Source organism: Haliotis rufescens, unplaced genomic scaffold (assembly GCF_023055435.1).
Source record: "Haliotis rufescens isolate VD_foot unplaced genomic scaffold, xgHalRufe1.0.p SCAF_68, whole genome shotgun sequence".
Taxonomy (NCBI): domain Eukaryota; kingdom Metazoa; phylum Mollusca; class Gastropoda; order Lepetellida; family Haliotidae; genus Haliotis; species Haliotis rufescens.
The window spans coordinates 216,990-241,809 of record NW_025964359.1 but is presented as its reverse complement, the minus strand read 5'-3'; the positions used below and the strand labels follow the sequence as shown (position 1 = coordinate 241,809).

The following is a 24,820-nucleotide window of genomic DNA, read 5'->3' as shown; positions in this document are numbered from 1 at the left end:
TGATGTCAATCACTGGAATGTCTGGTCCAGACTGGATTATTTACAGACCGCCGTCGTATAGCTGGAATATTGCTGAGGGCGGCGTTAAACAACAAACAAACCAATCAAGCTGTAAACAATCGATTCCAAACAAGTGAAACCAGCGACGGAAAGTAAGCACATGGGTCCACGTCATCAGTGTAACATGGCATGCCCCCAGCCTGACCAGTTTGACCGTTAAGGTGTCTCCACCAGGCACATTGTTGCACAACGATCGACGCAATCAGGATGCTATAACACACGATCATCCCAGTCACACATTGTGACCATTCGATCCCCATTTTAGTCGGCTCTTATGACAAACACTGACACTGGGGACCTACTCCACATGAAATCTCTAAAGACACGGTGTGGCATGGACTGGGATCATTACTTAAAATGGCCATCGATCACTCATTTCATTTTCTCATTCATCCCCAAACGAGGCTTACTTTGTTGTGCTATTTTGGGCAAGATATTTATAAACAAAGAGTAACTGGCGTCATGTGCAAGTGTGACATTTTATTGTAGTCACGTGTTGCGTGAGGTGTGGTGAGGTGAAATTGGGTTTAACGTCGCGTCCAAGATTATTGCACTTATATAGCGACGTGCATGCACGTGTGTGTGTGGCTGCTTGTACTAGTCCGGACTGATGCCGATTTATAGTGCTGGCTCACTGAGATACCATGCCGCAGTTAAACATGAATACCCCACTCAGACACAGTATACTGACTCCGAGCCGACCAGTCCTTGTTTTAGCCCCTTAATGCCGAGCGCCAGACAGGGTAACAACAAGTACCATCTTTTAACGTCTTTTGGTATGACGCGGCCGGGGATCGAACCCCGGACCTTCCGCTCTCCGGGCGGACGCTCTACCACTAGACCACGGAGGCGGTCACGTGTTGCGTGAGGTCTGCCTATTGCTCGATGTCTTCTTTTAACATGCTATATCACGAATGAAGTCTCGCTGCTCTCGACGTCGTCGCGTAATGTTTGTTATCATCATAAAATTCGTATCATCATCGTAAATATTCATATAATCACAATCATGATAACCGTAGAACTACGGCAGTACTTCATCATAATTGGTGATGCTGCTGTACGTATAGTGCTAGTAACTCATTGAACGATCACGTCTACACCAAGACGTCGTGCACATACGCAAGCCTCGTTTCCGATATTAGCCAAAAGATGTTTTTTTCCCGTTTCTGTACATAATAGTCCGGCTTTTTACATCATACGGATAATAAATAACACTAACAATGACATTATTTGACACTAATTATGATTACAGTAATCAGGCGGAGAAAGATGATATTACCCGTGTATCAGCTAATCGATGAAGCTATTTCAATTATTTCATTGCGTGTGCCAGGAAAAAGATGATTTACTGAAAGAGCAAATTACTCAAGCTGAACAATTATTAATTCATTTTCTACAGATTATCTTGTTCACTGTGGCTTTCACTCCGAAACATTCCGCCATTCGTAGTTTCAGTGGGCCTAAAATTGAAAATTATGGATTCAAGAAAACGTGATGGCTGAAATTCGATCTGGATAACTGTGCCCAAATTTCAAAAGTGACATTTTATCTGTGTTTATGCAGCCTGGAAACTATCACTTCGCTTTTCAAATAACAAAAACAAAATCGATGTCACAAAGAACAATTTGTTCAGAAACGCTTAAAAGCCTAGGGATCGCACTTGCTGATAATTCACCCACAGTACCATCTTTTTTGTGTCGTCTTTTTTATTCAAAAGAAATAGATTTCATTAATGTATCCCCTGGTTGGGCAGCATGTAATTTTTTGTGATGTTTTAACATGGTATTAATGTATTCTTGGCACGATTAGTTTCTATTACACGGTTTCATTGAAAGAAAAGCGGGGTTACTCTTGGTGATTGATGAACATTGTTGGCATAAATTGACAGTTGACAAGTGAGAGCGACATAAATATGCATGTCTCTGAACCTATGATACATGATCAAAACAATATGAATATCAATGATTTTTCTCCCGAACTTAGACACTGATTGAATAAAATATAACAAAGCTTATAATATGCGTACTGGTGTAGGCGATCAGAATTCAACCATATGCTATCCGCGTATGTAATGATAGACAACTGCAACCATCTGTCGTATGTTTCAAGAGGTGAGGTGAAATGGGGTTTAACGTCGCGTCCAAGATTATTGCACTTATATTACGACGTGCATGTGTGTGTGTGTGTGTGTGTGTGTGTGTGTGTGTGTGTGTGTGTGGCTGCTTGTACTAGTCCGGACTGATGCCGATTTATAGTGCTAGCACACTGAGATACCATGCCGCAGTTTAACATGAATACCCTACTCAGACACAGTATACTGACTCCGAGCCGACCAGTCCTTGTTTTAGCCCCTTAATGCCGAGCGCCAGACAGGGTAACAACAAGTACCATCTTTTAACGTCTTTTGGTATGACGCGGCCGGGGATCGAGCCCCGGACCTTCCGCTCTCTGGGCGGACGCTCTACCACTAGGCCACGGAGGCGGTCCCTATGTTTCAAGAAGGTACCGTGATTGATATGACTGGTCTGATTCTAGGAGAGTAATACCAGTTTGGTCAGAATTGGAAATGCGATGCAATAGAACGCCCTACTGTAGATTCCCAATTTGTAGCAGAAGTCTTTGACAATTGCGCCAGAGCATACCAGTCTACCATTATCTGCCGAAACAGATTCATTGGGCGTAAAAGGCAAAAGAGGGGTGAAAATGATATGAATGGATCACTGAAATTCAGTGATGACACCAGGTGTTTGCGAAAAGGGTCAGCATGTCGTGTTCTATCATAAGCATCCGCCACTCACCGTAACTGTCCCGCTCTTTCATACCCCGTCAGATTAGTGAGTATTGTTTTACGCCGCTTTGAAAAGTCGAAGATGTTTTCCATTTTGGTGAAACCCACACGCATGGTGCTGACAAACCAAGAACCATGCCCAGGGCGAGTCTGGGATTCGAACCTACGATCATAGATATCTGGCATCCATCCCCAAGTGACGCAACTCTGCACAGCGTGCCTTTTCATACTCTGTCAGAACAGGGGCGGTCGGATAGCCTAGTGGTTAAATGGTTCGCTCGTCACGCCGAAGACCTGGGTTCGATTCCCGACATGGGTACATTGTGTGAAGCCCATTTCTGGTGTCCCCCGCCGTCATATTGCTGGAATATTGCTAAAAGCGGCGTAAAACCGTACTCACTCACTTACTCACTCTGTCAGAACACACAATCAATACGTGTGGGCTGGACAGGTGTGTTGGAGGATGAGGGGTGGTTTATCCTTTTTGAGAACACCTGGTGTCATCACACTGATTTTCAGTGATCCATCCATACAAATGTCAACCGCTTTTAATGCTGAATGAAATCTGTTTCCCAGTTAATCGATAGTGATAATTCTCTGGCGTTGACGTGTTATATTTACAGAAATGAAGTTGTTCTGCTCTCAATGTTCTGGCAATGATATATTTGCCAATAGTTTACATACGTACAGACCGCCTCTGTGGTCTAGTGGTAGAGCGTCCGCCCGTAGAGCGGAAGGTCCGGGGCTCGATCCCGGCCGCGTCATACCAAAAGACGTTAAAAGGTGGTACTTGTTGTTACCCTGTCTGGCGCTCGGCATTAAGGGGCTAAAATAAGGACTGGGCGGCTTGGAGTCAGTATACTGTGTCTGAGTGGGGTATTCATGTTAAACTGCGGCATGGTATCTCAGTGGGCTAGCACTATAAATCGGCATCAGTCCGGACTAGTACAAGCAGCCACACACACACACACACGTACATGCACGTCGCTATATAAGTGCAATAATCTTGGACGCGACGTTAAACCCAATTTCACCTCACCTCAACTCACATACTTACAGTTTAAATTGTTTTATTTGTGGTTCTGGCCTCAATCTCAATCAAATAATAAATGTTAAACTTGTAAAAAAAAGAAACTTAGTAACTATCACCCATATTATTTAAAAATACATGATTAGCTGGAAACACACTCAAGGATTGGCAGGTCCGGAAAGGAGCAATTCAGACTCGTGGGTTTATTTCCTGATATGACTAACAATAACCTGGTTCAATCAGTTGTTGAGACTATAAACGGCCACACATAAACGTTTTATTGCTTGACAATCTCACAAAGACGTCCACGCTATAGCTGTTCCAAGTTGATGAAGGTGCTAAAAGCAGTGGCTTTAAATAAAATCATTGAACGGCTAAGGAAATAAGTCCTATATGCTGTATCCAATAACATCTCTTGTACGTCTTCATCACCAACATGACGAAATTAAACTCTGTTTGCAGTAATCTAAATGAAATACGTCTGAATGTGGTAATGTTTTCAAACAACACAGCGCCCAAAACGAACCAGGGTTAATGGCCAACTCAATCAAACGTCATTAGCGATCTGAAAGTCTCAAAAAACAATAGGAAGTGAAACGCAATGAAACAAGGTCTCATTACGACATTAGTCTCGCGATCAACATGGTCATCGTGATGGAAATATCCCATTAACGAAGGGGTCACATCAATCCTGTACCAAGATCAGAGCTGTGTAAATCGTTCTGGATCTCCAATCGCCCGAAACCCATTTTCCCATGCTGATTAAGACGTACGCGTTTCTCATGCCTCAAAGGCAACTTTATGCAACGTGTGCTTATAAAACGATGGCTTTGCCTATCGATGCCGTGTATGTGTTATGGGAGAGACACTATAGATCTTTTCTACGAGGAGAACTTGGAGATTGGTTTCCTAAAGATAAGGTCAAGTAGTGTGCCCAAGCCATTTAGATGTACAATAAGAGGAACTCTTTGGAATACGGACGTTTAGCCTCACTGTATGTCAATCAAACTGAAATATGTTACTTGAATGGAGGTAGTGACATTTTGATTAGGATTGAGGTCTAACAATACTGGCATTGATACAAGGTCCTTTCATTTCCTTTGCCAGATAAAAAACATACCTATAGTTAATGGTGGAACTGGAAAACCGATAAAGGAGGCATTTTTCAGAATTTAAATCGCGCACCAGGCTTCTTGGCTGTAACATGGGATATTTATAAAGCTTATTTCAACAAAACTTTATTTATGCCCCAATAAAATTCGCCGCAAATCCTTGCCGTTAATATACTTCTCCTTTCGAACTTACATAAACTCTTTTCACGACTGACATATTGTCTTTAACAGACTGGGTAATCAGCTTATCAATGTGTTTTTGAAAAAAGTGTTCCTATATTCAAGTAATCCTTTTTGATTGAACAAAAATGCAGATTATTATAAATCTGAAATTACAGGAGGCCTTGTTGATGTCACAGTCTAAAACAGTATTTCTAGGTGTTTGAGGAAACAATAACAATTCGGATACCAATGAGGTAATTAGCTTTGAGAACATTACAAGCCACTTAAAATACGTTAACCATAAAACAAATCGTGAATCTATATCAAAATAGAAAATAATCTAAACGTGGTCAGTATTACCAGAAGATGATTTATGATTAATCAAAATTAAAGTTTCACATCTCTTACTCTCGTGAAATAGGATTGATCGCTATAGTATAATATTACATTAATCAAATTCATGTATATTTTAGTAAGTGAGTGAGTGAGTGAGTATGGTTTTACGCCGCTTTTAGCAATATTCCAGCAATATCACGGCGGGGGACACCAGAAATGGGCTTCACACATTGTACCCATGTCGGGAATCGAACCCGGGTCTTCGGCGTGACGAGCGAACGCTTTAACCACTAGGCTACCTGACCGCACCCTATTTTAGTAAGTATGGCAAACAACACCTTCACAAAAATAAATGAGAATCTAAAGCACCGTTTGTCCTCAAGAACAAGGACATGGCGTCAGCACAATTCGGACTTACAGAGAGGGCGATAAAACTCCCTTAAGACCTTACAGACATACATGAAGTCACTGACACGTCTTAAAATGCACTTACACAACACAAACGAGTTGCGAGAAATCAAAGATAACTTACATGTCTGTCCATATTTGCATCTACTCGGGGATCCGATCACACACAAGCAGCCTTGATTCAGGAAATTGATGAAGTTAAGCTTCAAGCACCATGGAGCTCCAACAACATCAGTAGCTAACGGAGAAGATACTTCCGACCTGCCGGCAAGGTAAACACTCTTATGGCCAGGCTCCCTGTCACCAATCTGTGAGGAACTCGCAGGACCACGCAAGCCTGTCAGTGAATGGAAGATGAGGCTAGAATCCTGGGTGAGATATAGGAGATGCTTGAGGATTAAAAGTCCTTACACAGGTGTAGATCTCGTTCAGCTGTCGTTAAAGACGAGAAGTGCACCTGGAAGCAGATCTTTGAGCCATTTGCGCTTTTGATCCGAATTTTTATAGTAATTATAATGGCATGTTTGATGTATTTGGGCTAACCTTGGTTCCAGCTGTCTGTCTGTTTAAACTTAAGCTCCTTGTTCTATGATGACGGTGTCGCTGTGACTACTTCTGCTTGATGGATGTGGTTGTACATTGTTCGATTTTCGATGTTCCTGGAATTGCCAATACCTAGCAGGAACACCTTTATAAGTTTGTTTTCAATCTCATAATGGCCCCGTATCCTACAACCGAATCGCGAAATTGCCCTTTAAAGAGTGTCACAAAATAGTTGAAGATTTCGATTCCTTTTTTATCCGTGTTCGTGCAATGATCTGTAAAACACGAACGGAGCAGACGACACTTCCAGTGATTCCGAGGAGCGCGTGCACCTCACGTGACTTTACACCGTGGCGTTCATTGCCAAATGAGTGCGGAAGAATTCCTGCAACAAATTTCACTCATTGTTATGAACGATTGGTTGAGCTGGTCGGTTTAGGACTGCGGTGAGCAAAGGCACCATTGACGGTAATTAAAGCCATCGATTGAAAAGCGCCTCCCATCTCTTGGCAGAACCCGGCACGTCTGTCCATTCATCACAATTGTACATTTGTAGCTCTGCTAATTTCTTCAAGTCGTAATGCGACAGGAGAAGGCATGGGTTCATCCCCTACACCATAGTTCAACGTTGTGGTGGACCGTGGACAACGTCCCCCATGCCAGATCGATCGTTATATGTCTATTCACAGACAAAAGGAAAGCCTGTAGCCTATCTATCAAAACAATGGCTCAGTAGCAGTGTCCCTCTCTGAACTGAGCTTCAACATAAAGCCGACTGGCTTCTCTACGGAAATTGATGCTGAGGACGGACGTAGTAGTCGGATGATGAGGATGCCTGTCTTGTTATATGTCTACATGATTAATAACAGTTGGGCAAAATTGTTCTTTTAACACACGAATCATGCTTCACCTTTAACGTAAGAAGAAATATTGTTCAAGGCTCTTGTAAATAGTAAAGGAATGGATTTAGCTTCATGCGGCAACATTGATCTTCTCACTGTTGACTATGTGAAAGTTTGGGCACGGCTGGCCCAGTCGTCTAAGGCTCTCCGCAATTCGCTGTGCAGAGTTGCGTCCCTTTGGCACGCCAGGAACCTGTGATCGTGGGATCGACTTTCGGTTCGCCCCGATTATGTGTCTGGGATTGTTAGCACCATACCCGTGCGCGTGGGTTTCACTAAAGTGATGAACATCTAAGACCTACATCACTTCGGGCTTTCCTGCCACTGATACGCCAGAAAGCTCACTCACTATATGAAAGTATGTATGTACAGTTGTAATCATGTACCGAAACACCAGCTTGGTCAGACGCAAACAAAACAGACAATCAGTTAGTAAGATAGTAAGTTAGTATAGGTCCCCAGCGCTCTGTTAATTTTTATTTGTTTGTTTGTTGTTTAACGCCGCATGATTGTCAACGTACCCTAACTACCCGTGAAGATCCGGGGTAGAATAGGTCTTCGGCAACCCATGCTTGCCGTAAAAGGCCACTATGCTTGTCGTAAGAAGCGACTAACGAGATCGGGTGGTCAGGCTCGCTGACTTGGTTGATGCATGTCATCGATCCCAATTGCGTGGATCGATGTTAATGATATGAATCACTGGATTGTCTGGTCCAGACTCGATTATTTACAGACCGCCGTCATATAGCTTGAATGAACCTTCGGATGTTGCTGGCATAACGTTAAAAGCGAACTAACACCCTACTCTCTCTCACTTTTATTGTGAGTTGAGTGATTTCAGCTAGAAACATCTTCCCAAGGCAAGAGAGTTAACTGACTTTAACAGTCCAGTTTCCACCCTTGCCGAACTAGGCTGGAATTCCTGGCCTCGATCGTAGCGCCACCAGTGGTTATTATGAGTTATGTCCCTTCTTTGCCTCTCCTATGGACCAATCAGATTCCACCTCTCGTATCTCATGCATTTGCTTCAAACAAAATGGCGGCGCCCAGTCAAGAAGATCTGGTCGATAATCAAGCTCTATATTGTGATAAAACGGGTCTTACATCGCGAAGTCCATCAAATTACGTGAGCACCTTGATTATAGATATGAAAAGATTTGGCAAATATCTTTTGACAACGAGTTGGCGGTGCACATGCTTTGCAAATCCTGCAATCGACCGAAATCTGCATGACAGTTTACGAACCGGATTTCGATTCCATTGCGCGATTTTGATTGGACTATGCATAGACTCGTTAGTCCAGCCAAACTCTAACTCCATAATACCAGCCTGGTTCGGCAAGGGTGGAAACTGGACTTTTAGAGTCAGTTAACTCTCTTGCCTCGAGAAGATGGCTAGAAATAGCATTATGCACGTTGTACTATCCTGCAATGTAGCTCCAACAAAGACAGACTCCACGTTGCCAAAGGACTGCCGAAATCGTGAATATGTTAAACGATTTATTAGTATGACACCAAAACAGTTATTTGATGAATAATACTTTACATAAGCAGAGAAGCAAGAAGATAACGTTACGATGTGTCAGAATATATGAATATGTCCTTGGATGGAGATGTCAATATTAAATGTTAAGCTAAAAATGGATTATATCTTTGTCATACAAGCCCTTTTAAAGTTTTGATCTTGTTTACAGAGTGAATGAGTGAATATTTATTGACACGCCTTTTCAACAATATTCGAGTGAGTGAGTGGGTGAGTGGGTGAGTGGGTGAGTGGGTGAGTGGGTGAGTGAGTATGGTTTTACGCCGCTTTTAGCAATATTCCAGCAATATCACGGTGGGGGACACCAGAAGTGGGCTTCACACATTGTACCCATGTCGGGAATCGAACCCGGGTCTTCAGCGTGACGAGCGTACGCTTTAACCACTAGGCTACCCGACCGCCCCTCAACAATATTCGAACTGTATGAAGAGCGTGTACCACCAGGAATGAGTTCCACAAATGCACCCATGCGGGGTATCAAACCCGCGTTTTCGGCATGAAAAGGCAACGCTTTGATCTCTTGGCTCCTGCACCGTGGTGATGTTGATAATCGGTTTTAAGCCAAACCGGTTTTGTAAGAAAACAACATCGGACTAATTAACAAAAAATACACCTTTAACTCGTTTAACCTGCCTTCATGTGGCATAGTTACCATAAGGTTAAAACACAGCTGTTACAATTACATCCGATACTGTCGACACAAATATTATTTACTGGGAAAAGCTTGAACAAAAACTATTTTGCTGTCTTTGTGCAAAAGGAAATCCACTGCCAGCAGCATGTGCTCAAAATGAATGATCGACGTTGGCAATTAGTTTGCCATAATGTTTATGTCTGGAGAGAGGAATTGTTTTATGCTGAGGAATAAGCCACGATATAATCGCCCCTTTCTCTTAATTGGTGAAAAAATGACTGTTTGGTAGTAAAATTCCATGGGATCTGTCTTAAACGATACTCTTATCAATCGCCATCGATCACCCTGTTGAGTAAAGTGGTCCCATCTTCGTCTAGAATATACTGACATGTTTACCCATTGCAGCGAATTAGGCTTGTGTCTCTGTTACCATGGAAACATCCCTTTCATCATCATGATGAACTCCCATATGTAATTATCTGCTAGTCAAAGAATGACTTCATTATGCCCCTTGTCATTAGCTAACCATGTAATCAGCTCAGGTAAATCAAAGGTAATGCAACGCGCGAGCAGCTTTTAATGGCTTCATTTTGAGTAACATGAACTCTCTAGTTTTTCAAGTTAAATGGCTAATGGCACGAGAGAATATTCTATTCCGGTTCGTCATATTGTCTGATGGGTACTTTAGAACCTGCACTTAAAGATAAATCTTCATCGCGTAATTGGGTTGACATTTACGTTTGGGTAAGGTGGTGGGACGTGGTCCTTTGTGCTGCGTACATGTCACAAGTCATAAATCAGACAAAGTTAAGCAACACTGGTTGCGGAGAGTAGGTGGATGGGTGACCGTGTTCGGCTTGACTCCTGACGGCTACTGTCCTGCTCATACGGGTTACATGTGGTGTCTCCGTGAGGCAAATGACTCTGTTGGAAACATGCCTCTGTTTCAATGGGTACCCGGTAGGATGATACAAATTTGTGACTGTAAACCTTTATCCGATATTCAAATATTGAATTCATTATTTTGCTGCTATCAAATACAAAACGTAGTCAGCTGGGTAAATTATCATTATTTTCATTATCTTGCCTCTTGTCACTGTCAGACCGCCTCCGTGGTCTTGTGGTAGAGCGTCCGCCCGAAGAGCGGAAGGTCCGGGGTTCGATCCCCGGCCGCGTCATAACCAAAAGACGTTTAAAGATGGTACTTGTTGTTACCCTGTCTGGCGCTCGGCATTAAGGGGCTAAATTAACGACTGGTCGGCTTTGAGTCACTATACTGTGTCTGAGTTGGGTATTCATGTTAAACTGCGGCGTGGTATCTCAGTGAGCTAGCACAATAAATCGGCATCAGTCCGGACTAGTACAAGCAGCCACACACACATACACATGCATGCACCTCGCTATAAGTGCAATAATCTTTGACGCGACGTTAAACCCCATTCCACCTCACCCAACCCTGTCACTGTCAAAACCCCCTGAAGGTTATTGAAACAGAAACTGTGACCTCATTTTCTCAACTGTTATAACAAAGCCAAGCTGAACATTAATCCTTGTGCAAATATATACATTTCATCTTATCTGGGATGACAAACAGTGCAGATCGTGTCCAATGAATACTTTACTTGTTGTCCGTTTACTTATAAATCACCCGCATGTAGTGCGGTCACAATTCATCAGAGGATTAATCAAGGTACTTAATCTAATTTTTGTAAGTAGTCCGCAGGTGGGCTTATATTGAATATTAATCCCGATATCTCAGGACAGATATGACCAGTGGACGAGATGAGCACGCTCGCGACACACGCTATCAGCGCACGCCACCAACATGTTTCATATGCGGAGTTTCCACATTTCACCGCAACACAACACGAACTAATTATTTGCATTGTGAGACACCGGAACCAGTGACGGGAAGCCCCGTGGGTACGGCCATCGTGCAGCTCCCCGGGGACCGTGTGCATCTACAGTGACTGGCACATGGGCTAATGAGCCTGCGGGTGTACACGTTGGAGGTTCAGGAGCTCACCTTACACGGTCGTGATTATACAACACTGGCATAGTGAAGCTGTGGGAGTCGTGATGAGTGAGTGAGTGAGTGAGTGAGTTGGGTTTAACGCCGCTTTTAACAGTATTCCAGTTATATCGCGGCGTGTCAGCTTAATGTGGGAGGAAAGCCCGAAGTGATGCAGGTCTCAGACGTTTACCACTTCGATGAAACCCACGATCACGGGTATGGTGCTTACAAATGAATATATTTCCCACCTATTCGCTTCTTCCCGAGGCAATGGGGTTAACTGACTATGAAAGTCCAGTTTCCACCCTTGCCGAACTAGGATGGAATTATGGAGTTATACGTATAATCCAATCAAAATCGCGTAACGAAATCGACATCCGGTTCGTAAACTTCGATTTCGATCGAGGATTTGCAAAACATGCGTACCGCCAACTCGGCGTCAACAGATGTTTTCTAAATCCTTTCATGCGTTTTATCAAGGTGCTCTCGTGATTTGATTGCATTTCGCCAAGTTAGACCTGTTTACCACAAAACAGATTTTGATTATCGATCACATCGTCTTGACGGGGCGCCGACGTTTTGTTTGAAGCAAATGCAAGTGATATGAGTGGTTGGATCTGATTGGTCAATAGGAGGGACATAGAAGGGACATAACTCACAATAGCCACTGGTGGCGTTACGATCGAGCCCAGATATTCCAACTCAGTTCGGCAAGGGTGGAAACTGGACTTTTGTAATCACTTAACTCCCTTGACTCGTGTGTATGTGTGTGTGTGTGTGTGTGTGTGTGTGTGTGTGTGTGTGTGTGTGTGTGTGTGTGTGTGTGTGTTAGTCAGTGGTCTAAGGCGCGACAACTCGCTATGCAGAGTTGCGTCTCTACGCCGTACCAGGATCCGATGCCATGGGTTCGAATTCTATATTCGCAACATTTTTTATCCTTTGTCAAAACCTCATCCAAGCTCTGGGTATTATCGTTGTAGTAAACGTCTAAGATCCCCCGCCCGCCCCCTGTCGTGATATAACTGGAATACTGCTCAAATCAGCGTTTACCCCAGGTCCCAGGTCTTACAAAGTAACTGGCTCGGCTGGTCAGGCTCAGCGCTTTGTGATAGTGACTGCATATCATCGACGTCCTGGGACGCTGCACACACTATCACTATTTGTCTGGTCCAGACTCAATTTTTAACTGGTTGCATTCATATAGGTAAAAATATTTAAAACGTCAACACGTCAGAATAATAAGTCTCGATTCGATTTGGCATAAAAGGCAAAAGAGTGGTGACAATTATTTGAATGGATCACTGGAAATGACGCCAGGTGTTCGCGAAACTGGTAAGCATGTCCTACCCTGACGGTAGCTACCGCCACGTTTGCAAAAGTAAGTGTTTGTTCGTTGCCTGTCGGCGCACAACCGTACTCCTGCAATAGGACATAAGCTATGATAAACAAGTCCCTCCCGCCCCTTGTCCATTGTTTATGAGTCCATCAGCTCACCATAAGATGCTTCGACTATATTGACACGGGAGTTGTATGTTGATAAGGAGTATCATTGGCTCTGCACAAATATCATCTCAGAAAGGTAATCAACCAAGAGAGATTGTAGAAGCAGAATGCCGCCGCGGAATGTTTACTGTCAGACAGGACAATGAGGTTCCCTGGCCTTAAAAATTTGGCTTATCAAAGACCTTGGTTCGATTTCCAACATGAATGCAATACGTGAAGCCCATTCTTTGCGTATCGTTCCGTGATATGGCTGGCTGGGGTGGTGGGGTAGCGTAGTGGGTAAAGGCTTCGCTCGTTACGCCGAAGACCCGGGTTCGATTCCTGATATGGGTACAATGTGTGAAGCCCATTTCTGGTATCCCCGCCGTAATATTGCTGGAATATTGCTAAACCCGTCGTAAAACCATACTCACACACTCCATGATATGGCTGGAATATTGCTAGAACGACGTAAAATCTTACTCATTAATTACAGTATGCCGGTTCAGAGCTGTTGAAGAGTGGTGGTCAAACTAATATACAACCTAATGCAATATTAACTTCTTCGAGAATTAATATATTGGTATAACGATGTGCATACACGATCTGCTTGCTCTTAATTCACTTTACCACGGACGTTAGAATTGTAACTTATCAATTATTAATTTCATACAGACATTTGTATGGCATAAGGTTACAGTCTGTCCTCGTTAAGATGGTTTGTTGTTTTACGCCGCACTCAGCAATATTCCAACTATATGACGGCGGTCTGTAAATAATCGAGTCTGGACCAGACAATCCAGTGATTGATATCATGAGCATCGATCCACGCAATTGGGATCGATGACATGCATCAACCAAGTCAGCGAGCCTGACCACCCGATCCCGTTAGTCGCCTTTCACGACAAGCATAGTCGCCTTTTAGTGCAAGCATGGGTTGCTGAAGACCGGATCTTCACGGGTCTGCTCGTCAAGAACAAGACTCAGAGTGTGTTCCGAGCACATATATGTATACGAAAAGATCATCCGTCAATGCCAGAGTATAACCAGTATCGATTATCCGACAAAAATGATTCCATTGGGCGTAAGGAATTTTATTATAAACTAAAAAAATGTTTTCTTTTCTCCAGAAAATGCTTGAAAAAAAACAAGAATGCGTCAGAAAAGAAAAAAAATGTCTGCAAAAAGACATTGTCTGCCACAAAAAATACATATTTACCAGAGGCTTTCAAGTTTTTTTAAGTTAGGCTCATAGTTTCAATTTTTTTTTTAAATGTCGGGTTTTACATGTGTAGCTGAAAACATATCTAGTCGGCATAGAAAATCCCGATATGATACCTATCTACTTGAGAAGGTCGCATCAGGTAAACCTTTAGCGATCCCTGACCCAATCAAAACGAAGGATGCATGTGTCCTTGAGAAGATGAAATGTGAGTTTTCTAAAAGGAATCGGCTTCCTATTATACATCGATTCGGTTTGGAAACAAATATAGAAATCCAACTCAGCACTCAAATATTCCTTCGACGAGTGTAGATACCATTGCGCTCAGAAACGACAAGGTATATAAAATATCCGCACCAATATAACAGCGCGGTTTTTATCATTTACATTTTGAACAGCCCGATTAACGTCGTTTTTGAGATACATACATCAGACATTCTGGTCTGAATGTTTCGCTCATTCCTACCGAGAAACAAGAGTGAGTGAGTATGGTTTTACGCCGCTTTAGCAATATTCCAGCAATACCACGGCAGAGGACACCCGGAATGGGCTACACACATTGTACCTATGTCGGGAATCGAACCCGAGCCTTTAAATCCACTAAGCATCCGACCGCGAAGATCCGACGCTCATTGACTCATTAGAAACTCCGCGGAGCTGTCCACAGATCGTCCCGCTGAGAAGTAAAAACATGAGTTTAATAATATTGAAAAAGTATCAAATTTGACCATTTTATGTGGTCTCCACGGCCCGTTTTTTTCAAACGTACGCATTTGTCGACTACACATTATTTTTCAAAGCGTTTTACCACCGTGTTATTTGTATTATCAAACACTACATAGCGTCACGATAGTGTTATGGTTACCAAAGCTCCTCACAGGGACATTCTATTCTGTATCAACTGTGCCTCTCGCTTCAATGAAGCCCTCTCACACACACTGTTTATTGGCTTTATTTGGGGCGTCACATTCATGAGGGGTAGCGACAGAATCCTTTATTCTGATTGATCTATTTCAGCCGACAGTCATATTAACATTGCCATTCTGTACAAGACAGGGTAATCAAGGCTAGTGTCGGGGGACTTCTTGCAGCAAGTCTGAAATAAAAATAAAAATTCGAAATCTAATATATGTGTCAATCCAAAAGTGACTTGCGCCTTTAAGGCCGCTTTATTTAAGTGCACCCCTCCCTTAATCTTATTTCACTCTGATTCAGCTTCTTACTGGAATTAGTCTGTAATTTGATAACAGGTGCCCCTCGCGGTGAGCTGTTTACCATCAAGAATGTATAATCATTACATACAATGAGACCAAGACTCTCCAAACACCCCTGATCGACTATTCCAGGCACGCCAATTCCAGCACCACCTACATACAATAGTTGTTAAACCAATTATCGGGTTTAACAAGATTCTTCAACCACCCTGAGCGTTGTCGCCAAATTCGCAAATAACGGTGCGAGGTTCCGTCATCGACGACACCCATCTCTGCAGCAGCAGCCACGCCGCTGTCGTGAATATTAAAACAATTAGCCCGCACAGCGCACGGGACACAAGACCGAGAAACGCTAAATTTGACAACAATTGGCTTTAGGTGAATTAGATCTGAGCGACAATATTGACGATAAGGGTCTGGGTTGTCTCAAATTTGCCATGAGGATAGGTCGATTCAGAATGGGAGGAATACCAGATGACTCCTTGTTCTATCGCGGCGGAGCCTAATCAGGCATTGTAGGCATGTAATAGTCCAACGAAACAAACGAGTGTACATTGAACTCCCATTATCACAACCTTCGTTATCTCAACATCCCCCGCTATATTGGCACTGGTACCTTGGAGAGCCCTACTGGTCCTGCGGGGTGCAAAATCGCCGCATCTCCAATATACAAATCAATGCGCCACAATTATAGCTAGTTGTAATGAAACCCTGCAATTCCGGACGGAACTGCTGTAAAGAGAAATTGTCCATATTGACAAATGTCCGCATTAACAAATAAACGCTAATAGTATAATCCTTCTAACTGTATATTGGGGGCACGGGTGGCCCAGTCGTCTAAGGCGCCGCGATTCGCTGTGCAGAGTTGGGTCCCTTGGGCACGCCAGAAACCTATGATTGTGGGTTCGAATCCCGGTTCGCCCCGATTATGTTTCTAGCTTTGTCAGCTCCATACCCGTATTCGTGGGTTTCACCGAAGTGGTAAATGTCTGAGACATGCATCACTTCGGTCTTTCCTCCCACATTAAGCTGACACGCCGTGATATAACTGGAATAATGTTAAAAGCGGCGTTTAAACCCAATTCACTCACTCTAACTGTATATTAAATAAATGTTCCCAAACTAATAGTCCACAAGGCCATTATTCAGAACGAGCGCGGTTTCATTGTATTATACCAGAAGTATGTAGATCCTAATCGTTTTTTTGAATGATTAAATCGAATAAAGTGTATCCTGTATTGCCTAATTCCAGCAAATGTTTCTCTAAAAACGATGCTTCATATTTCTCGACTAAAATCAACACAAGGTTGTGATGTTGTTTAACGTCGCACTCAGTAATATTCCAGCTATATGACGGCGGCCTGTAAATAATCCAGTCTGGACCAGACAATCCAGTGACTGACATTGCGAACAATGATCCACATCGTCGGGGCATCATCCAAGTGATCGAGCCTGACCACCCGATCCATTTAGTTGCCTCTTACAACTTGGGGCGGTTGGGTAGCCTAGTGGTTAAAGCGTTCGCTCGTCACGCCGAAGACCCGGGTTCGATTCCCGACATGGGTACAATGTGTAAAGCCTATTCTGGTGCCCCCCCCCCCCCCCCCGTGATATTGCTGGATTATTGCTAAAAGCGGCGTAAAACCAAACACACTCACTCTTACAACCAATATAGGTTCTAAGGGACCAATTCCCCGTAATCTCACGGGGATACAAGGAAGTAGACATATATACGAAGCTGTTATATTAATTACATGTAATAGCTTTTGTTACTTGATTACAAGTTCTTGGAACCTTTAAAATGTCCCTTCAATAGTGAGATTTTCTTTAGACCGAGAGTGAGTCAGCCGACTGACGACACTGGTGAGTGAGTGAGTGAGTGAGTGAGTGAGTGAGTGAGTGAGTGAGATAGATTGGGTGACGGTGGGTCAGATTGAAGTGGTATGAAAGTCCGAAGGAATGTAGATATTGGGTGAACCCGCTAGCCCGGGTATTGCACTGACAAAGAAAGAATCAGGGCCAATCTAGAATTTTAACCAAACATGAGACGTTGGCAGCATAAGAGACACAGCGAATGGCGGCGCTTTGGACGACTGGGCGTCCGTGACCTGATGACGCCGTCGTATGGCATAAATACTGTTACGTGGCGGCAGGCATCTAACACTTACATTTTGATGCAAATTATGTGAGTGGCGGTGCTACCGGTAGGGCAGGACATGCTTACTCCCTTTTCGCAAACGCCTGGGATCCATTCATTATATTTTCACAGCTGTTTAGCCTTTCACGCCAAATGGAATTTGTTTTGGCAGACAACCGAGACTAATTATTCTCTGACGTTGAAGTTTTATATTTGGGATATGACAAAACATAACACTGCCTTGCCCAATACATTGTTCAATCTCATGATTGAGAAAGGTTTATGCTTTGTTTCCCTCCTTGCTCGATCATTCATAAAAATGCATTCTTTCGTCATACAACGATGTTTGTTTGTTTGTTGTTTTACGCCGCACTCAGCAAAATTCCAGCTATATGACGGCGGTCTGTAAATAATCGAGTCTGAACCAGACAATCCAGTGATTGACATCATATGCATCGATCCACGCATCAACCAAATCAGCGTGCGTGACCACCCGATCCCGTTAGTCGCCTTTTACGACAAGCATAGTCGCCTTTTAGGGCAAGCATGGGTTGCTGAAGACCTATTCTACCCCGGAATCTTCACGGGTCCTACACATAATGAATACTTCATTTGTGAATATATCTATCCACATCACTAATGTGATCTATTCACTATTCTCTGAAATATAAAGCACAGTGCCTTTAGTTTATCAAAATCACCGGGAATGCATTTGTATTCATCTAAATTCAAGACAACCAATAAATCTCCGTTGGAAAATGAAATCTATTTTGAGAAAGAAATATATATATGCTACAATGCCACTTGTTATCCATTGACGTAACAACTGTGTCATAAAACATCATGACGTCATTAAAGGAGCAGGTGTTGCTGGCAGACATTTTCAGACAGGTTTTAGTTATATGACACTTTCATCAATGCTGCTGTTGACCGCCTCCGTGGTCTAGTGGTAGAGCGTCCGCCCGGAGAGCGGAAGGTTCGGGGTTCGATCCCCGGCCGCGTCATACCAAAAGACGTTAAAAGATGGTACTTGTTGTTACCCTGTCTGGCGCTCGGCATTAAGGGGCTAAAACAAGGACTGGTCGGCTCGGAGTCAGTATACTGTGTCTGAGTGGGGTATTTATGTTAAACTGCGGCATGGTATCTCAGTGAGCTAGCATTATAAATCGGCATCATTTCGGACCAGTACAAGCAGACACACACACACGTGCATGCTATATAAGTGCAGTTATCTTGGACGCGACGTTAAACCCCATTTCACCTCACCACCGATGCTGCTGTTGATTGCAAAGAATATCGACGTCAAGGTTTTTTTAAATGACATGTTGACATAATCTCATTCCTACCAATTTCACATCTTACAAAGATGCGACTCTCTTGATATTACCCATTTTGTCAGGCAAATCGACATACACGATAGTAAACATCAAACTAAATGTTAAAAGAAACTTATTCATCAACATACGAATTTGTGTCCAAACCCGACCCCATACACGTTACAAGTTAATGGGGGATGTTATAAAGTAATTGAGTAAATATCGATCATCCCAGGTATCAATAAAACCACAGGGATCGTAGATGAAAGGGATATAACAGCAAACGGTATGAAAAGCCTTGAACTAACAAGACGACAGAAAGCTTGGAGTACTACCGACCTTCCTCGTTCTTCCTCTTCCAAACATCCGGTTTTTCCGGCAGTTATTCAACAGCCATTCCCGGATCGATCTACCGGACTCAGTGTCGAGACTTGACGAGCGAGGCAATTATAGCAAAACATAATACGATTATATCTTGCCTTTCACCAATCGACTTGTGGACACTCCAGTGTAAACATCTCTTCCTCAATTCCTCCAGGTCGATAGTCAAGCATAGATACAGTGATCAGGCAATCAGAAAAGACGATATCTTTCGCTAATATTTATTTATGAATTCAATGCCACCAAAAGATGCGACCGTATCCAGCCCAATTACCATTTCATAAGAATCGAGTGTATTAGATCCAGCAATATCTTCACATGGACCTGTTGGATTTAAAAATTACTGTTGTCATGTCAACGGGGTAAAAACTCACACGTTTCCGTAATTTGATTGCAGTTGAATATTTAGGAAGTTCGGGAAGATTTGCTTTTTCGATGGTTTTGAAACGTCGTTGGCGATTTTTTGAACTCACGGCTTTATGCTTTCATTGTTGCTTTTTGTTCGAACTCCTCGGAGTAAGAAACCCATTCCGGCCACGATCAATCATTCACTCTTATTTACATTATCTTTAAAGCGTGATTACAGCTCGAAGGGCTATTAGAAATGACTTGAGGCAATGCGGAGGATACAAAGATCAGTGAGCGTTTCGTTGAAGATAAAACTCAGCGCTACCCAAAAACTACAGGGAGATGATGGAGCTAGAATAAGCAGAGAATTCAGTGGAGCATCCTTCAGTTTTTCATGCTGCACAATTTGTACCGAGATGTTTAAGGGGGTCCCAGTCGATAAAATAAACACTGGAAAAGCGTGAATTACTTCAAAAGCGCCTTCGCTTTCCGTTTAGGACACAGACAACGCATTACTAACAAACAACAGATAAAGATTGAGGCAACTATTTGCAAAGTGTTACGTCTTTTCTACTGCAAAGTCGATATATCTAGATTAATAACTGAACATGTTTTTGACAGATGGACTTCAAAAGCTGTACAAAACAATGATGTACAGCTGAAAAACAAGAACAATATTGGGTTTATTGGAAACAGAAGCATATTATGTTCTATGTGAAGTTGTATTATAAAAATTGTTTTTGTCAGTGATATAAGGCTTCTTCTTTAACGTGAAATTATGACACATGGTGGTGGGTAATGATATGATTATACATGTATGTGCAATCTCTGGGGATTTCTATTGCAAACGGAACAAAGGTCTCTAAAAGAAGGCAACTTTACGATCTGTGATGAAACCGAAGGTGGAACTCAACAACATTTTGCGAATTGGAATTGCTACATCACCGCCGCTCAAACACCACAGCTGATAGCTTAAAATGTGACTTCCGCATACCTTGAGGAGCGACTGGGGAACATTTGAAGGCACATTAGTCTGAATTGTGATATGTCCTGTCTGTAATTACTTCCACATTAAGTGAATCCCTCTAAGGAGGCCACCATTACGAAATGCATGCTTCATTTAGCTTCCGGCAGAAATTCTGTGACTTTACCAGCTCCGCTGCAATCTGTTTACAAAAACTGCATCCTGGGGAAATTTTCTCAGTTGACAGAACTTTGCCATCAGTGGAATGACTTTTTGAGATCTGCCGGCCAAATTTAACATCCCAGGGGGCCGGACGCAGGGACAAGATGGCTCCCCTGGTACTTCCGGTTCGAAGCCGTCGGCAGATTGCTGCGCATGGGCAGACACGGTATGCATGGATTTCCGATTAGGGGCATCTTTAGTTGATGAGAGTGCTCTGTTGGAATCCCATATGTTCAAACAGGACATGACACTACGCTTTTAGGTTTTTCCCATTCTTGTGTGAAGTACAAAACATATTTGTGAAGATAGGAATTACATGGGCAAGGAGTCATCTGCGCGAATCTGATCAGTGTAAATAACACTTGACACACTGCACTTTAGGCTATTGTCATGAGGTGTTGAGCGTTCAATAATGTGAAAAAAAATATAGGTTATTCTCGTAAAAACAACATTCTCATCAGCGATGATAGATTTCATTGATTTCTCCAAAGATCTTTCTGCCCAGCTTGCATTTATTGTCTGCTCTCTACGCCTCTATTTCGAAATATTTTTTACCTCTGCAAGGATATTCTATAAAAGGAACAACCCTAAACAGTTTACCCCCCTTAAACCGGACATTGCAGTTTCCATCCCAACAATCCATCTCATCGTAGTTATAAATACTCACTATTCTGAACCCAAGATTCGTTAATCCGGACATGTTTGTTTGTTTGTTGTTTAACGCCGCACTCAGCAATATTCCAGCTATATGACGGCGGTCTGTAAATAATCGAGTCTGGGCCATGCAATCCAGTGACAGACATCATGAGCATCCATCCACACAATTGGGATACGAGGACAAGCGTCAACCAAGTCCGCGAGCCTGATCTCGTAAGTATCTCGGCATGTATTAATCCGGACTGTGCCAGTGGGTATTTGTTACAACGGTGCTCAAATCTAGTGTACCCCACCTTTTTGTTGATGGAATAAAATTAAAAGCAGATAAAACCCCAACTCATTCACTCACAATTTGAAGAATTGTTTCTCTTTGTTGTGCCAGAAACCTAAGATCGTGGGTTCGAATCCTGCTTATGTTTCCAGGTTTGTCGGCACCATACCCATACTCTTGGGTTTCACCAAAGTGGTAAACGTCTGAGACCTGCATCACATCACTTTCCTCCACAAGCTGCGTTAAGCCAAACTCACCTCTCACTCCCTCAGAATATAATCTAAAAATGTGGGTTTAGATATAACATTAATCACCGTGACATTATGTTTAAATCATTTGGTTGCATCTGCTTTTGACATAACACCTATCGACTCTTACAAGACAAGAAACGTGGAATGTATTTAATCTCAGCAAAATTGTGTCGGAAGAGATAAAACAGAAAGGATGTGTTTTATTACTGCCCCGTACAAGTCATCAGTCTATTGATGCGGTTATTATTTCCCCAAAATACAAGACTTTGCGATATTAACCAATAATGATCTCATACATATTCATAGACCCTAAGCCGGAAACAAATGATATGGTACGACCCTCGTAATTAATCATAAATTAACACTCGGGAATGGAATTTTCGGCTTGATGGAAAACTGTTATAAAGAAAGACCGTTTTTCGACCTTTTTTGACACATCAAAAAGTGACTCACGGCCGTCATGACTAAACTTTCATAGTTCTTCTCATTCCTATCCGACTTAGTGCGGGAATGCCACCATGAAGGAGGGTATTTCCCCCTTTACTCTTTGTCTGATTGTGTACTAATCCTGTTTGGGGAAGCCCTCTTACAATAAAAAGCCAGAATTGCAGGAATAACGGTTCCGTATAATGACAAAGGACATTAAAAGAAGCTATTTGCCACGCTGCCTAATCGAACATGTGTTTGTACAAACATACTTAAGCAACAGACTGGGGTTATAAATCGTATTAGACAGTCTGGTGGATGAAGACAATGATAAGCAAGCACGTCTGATGGGAGACAGTGAAACTGACACTAGGCTCTGTTAGCGTTGAGGGAGGCACGGGGATTAAAATGGATTGCTGGGAATTAGAGAGGGGTGATATAAGGTGCTGGTGTATGAATGAAGGAATTGGGTTTAAAGCCGCTTTGAACAGGATTTCGCTTGTATCAGAGTGTGTCAGCTTTATGTGAGAGGAAAGCCTGAAGCGATCAACTAGTACGTCATAGTGCTGAGAGATCAAAGATCCTAGTCAGGGGTAATCCGGGATTCGAACTCAAGATCATCGGATTCTGACGCAAGTAAGGGAGGTAACTCCGCACATAAAAATGGGCCCTGAATCACCCGAGTGAGTGAGTGAAGTTGTTTTGCAAACTCTTAGCATCGTTCCAGCAATACCAATTTGTATGTTTGTTTGTTGTTTAACGCCGCACTATGCAATATTCCAGCTCTAAGACGGAGGTCTGTAAATAATCAAGTCTGGATCATACACTTGGTACGGCTCATTACACAAAAGTGGTCTACCATTCTAGTGATGAAAAAGTAGTTAAACAGGTTAAAAACATTATTTCTTGGCACGGATAACATAGTTTAGATAGACAGAAGTAAGGACAACCTGTAATATACGTGTTTGTCTACCGTTTGGCTGAAGAACAATTCTGTTTGTCTCCCGCCCGGACCGACACCAACGGAGGAGGTACATCTGTATGAAGAAGATGTGGTCGGGCGTGTAGTGATTGAGTGAGTGAGTGATTGATTGATTGAGTGAGTGGTTTAACGCCAGTTCGAACTATATATATAGTACTGTTATATCACAGCTTGATATGAGTGGAAAGCCCGAAGTAAGGCAAGTCTTTAGAAGTTTACCACTTGCATAAAACCTTCGAACATGGGTATGGTGCTAACAAACCTAGAAACATAATCAGGGCTTTAAGTCTGGAGTTCGAGTCAACGATCATAGGTTTCTGTAAGTATGAAAGTATGATGTTGAGAGTTAAAAGCTAGTACCTAACGGTACGACAGGAACTATGGCCTCAGTAGCGAGGGTCGATGTCAGTTGTGGCGGTGTCTGTGGCTGTGTGGCCGGTATCATCTTCCCTAGGCAAGGGAATTTACTGACTATTAAAGTCCATTTTCCACCCTTGCCGAACAAGGTTGCAATTATGGAGTAACATCCTGTTCGTAAACAACATGGATTTCAACGTGCAGATTTCCCTCGACTGCCGGATTTGCAAACTGGGCGTCGACAGATAGTTTGCAAATTCTTTCATGTTTTTAATCAAGGTGCTCACGTGATTTGATGCACTTCGCGGGATAAGACCCGTTTTATTACAATACAGACGTTGATTATCGAGCAGATCGCCTTGACTGGGCGCCGCCATTTTGTTTGAAGCAAATGCAAGTGAAATTAGAAATGCAATCTGATTGGTTAATAGCAGGAACATAGAAGGGACATAACCCGTAACAGCCACTGCTGGTGTTACGACCGAGCCTGGAAATTCCAGCCTAGTTCGGCAAGGGTGGAAACTGGACTTTTATAGTTAGTTAACGCCCTTGCCTCGGGAAGATAGGCCGGTGTTTGGGAATGGTAAGTACAAAATAAGGAAGATGAGGAGGTTTTCCCTGGGAATGTAGTGCAACGGGAAATTGTTTAAGAAAATATGGCGGTTGTCAGGTTTAGGGGCCGGGAGGTAATGTTGTTTGGTGTTTTGTCAAAGTGTACCGATTCATAGGTAGATTTTCTTCGGGGCGGAAGTAATGGCAGCGCATTTAGAAATAATCGAATCAGAATCTGACCGGTTAATAGAACGAACTTGTCTTTAATTCAGTAGTTGGCATTTCGATCTTGTTTCAAACCATCCATAGGAAATATACTATCTTAAATATAAAGCTGAATGTTAAATGGTCAACATATATTTGAATTAAAAAGAGGGACACTCGAATTAATACCATATTTGATATATTTGTCAGACACAAATTTGATACTTCTGTCAGTCACACATTTGATACTCCTGCCATTCACACATTTGATACTTCTGTCAGTCACACATTGGATACTCCTGT

At 42.7% G+C, this 24,820-nt stretch overlaps 1 protein-coding gene across 2 annotated transcripts in view; it reads right to left on the bottom strand.

Moving 5' to 3' along the window:
- The window catches only part of LOC124146125 (probable G protein-coupled receptor 85), a 30,180-nt gene extending 10,861 nt beyond the window's left edge, over positions 1–19,319 (bottom strand). Inside the window, exon 1 of one of the 2 annotated variants that reach the window (XM_048387195.1) lies at positions 19,242–19,319. The gene's annotated coding sequence lies outside the window, so the exon portion shown is untranslated. Of the gene's footprint in view, positions 1–6,020; positions 7,152–19,241 lie in introns of those variants that run through there. The other variant, XM_046516251.2, reaches the window with a different exon arrangement.
- Between the last annotated feature and the right edge of the window lie 5,501 nt (positions 19,320–24,820).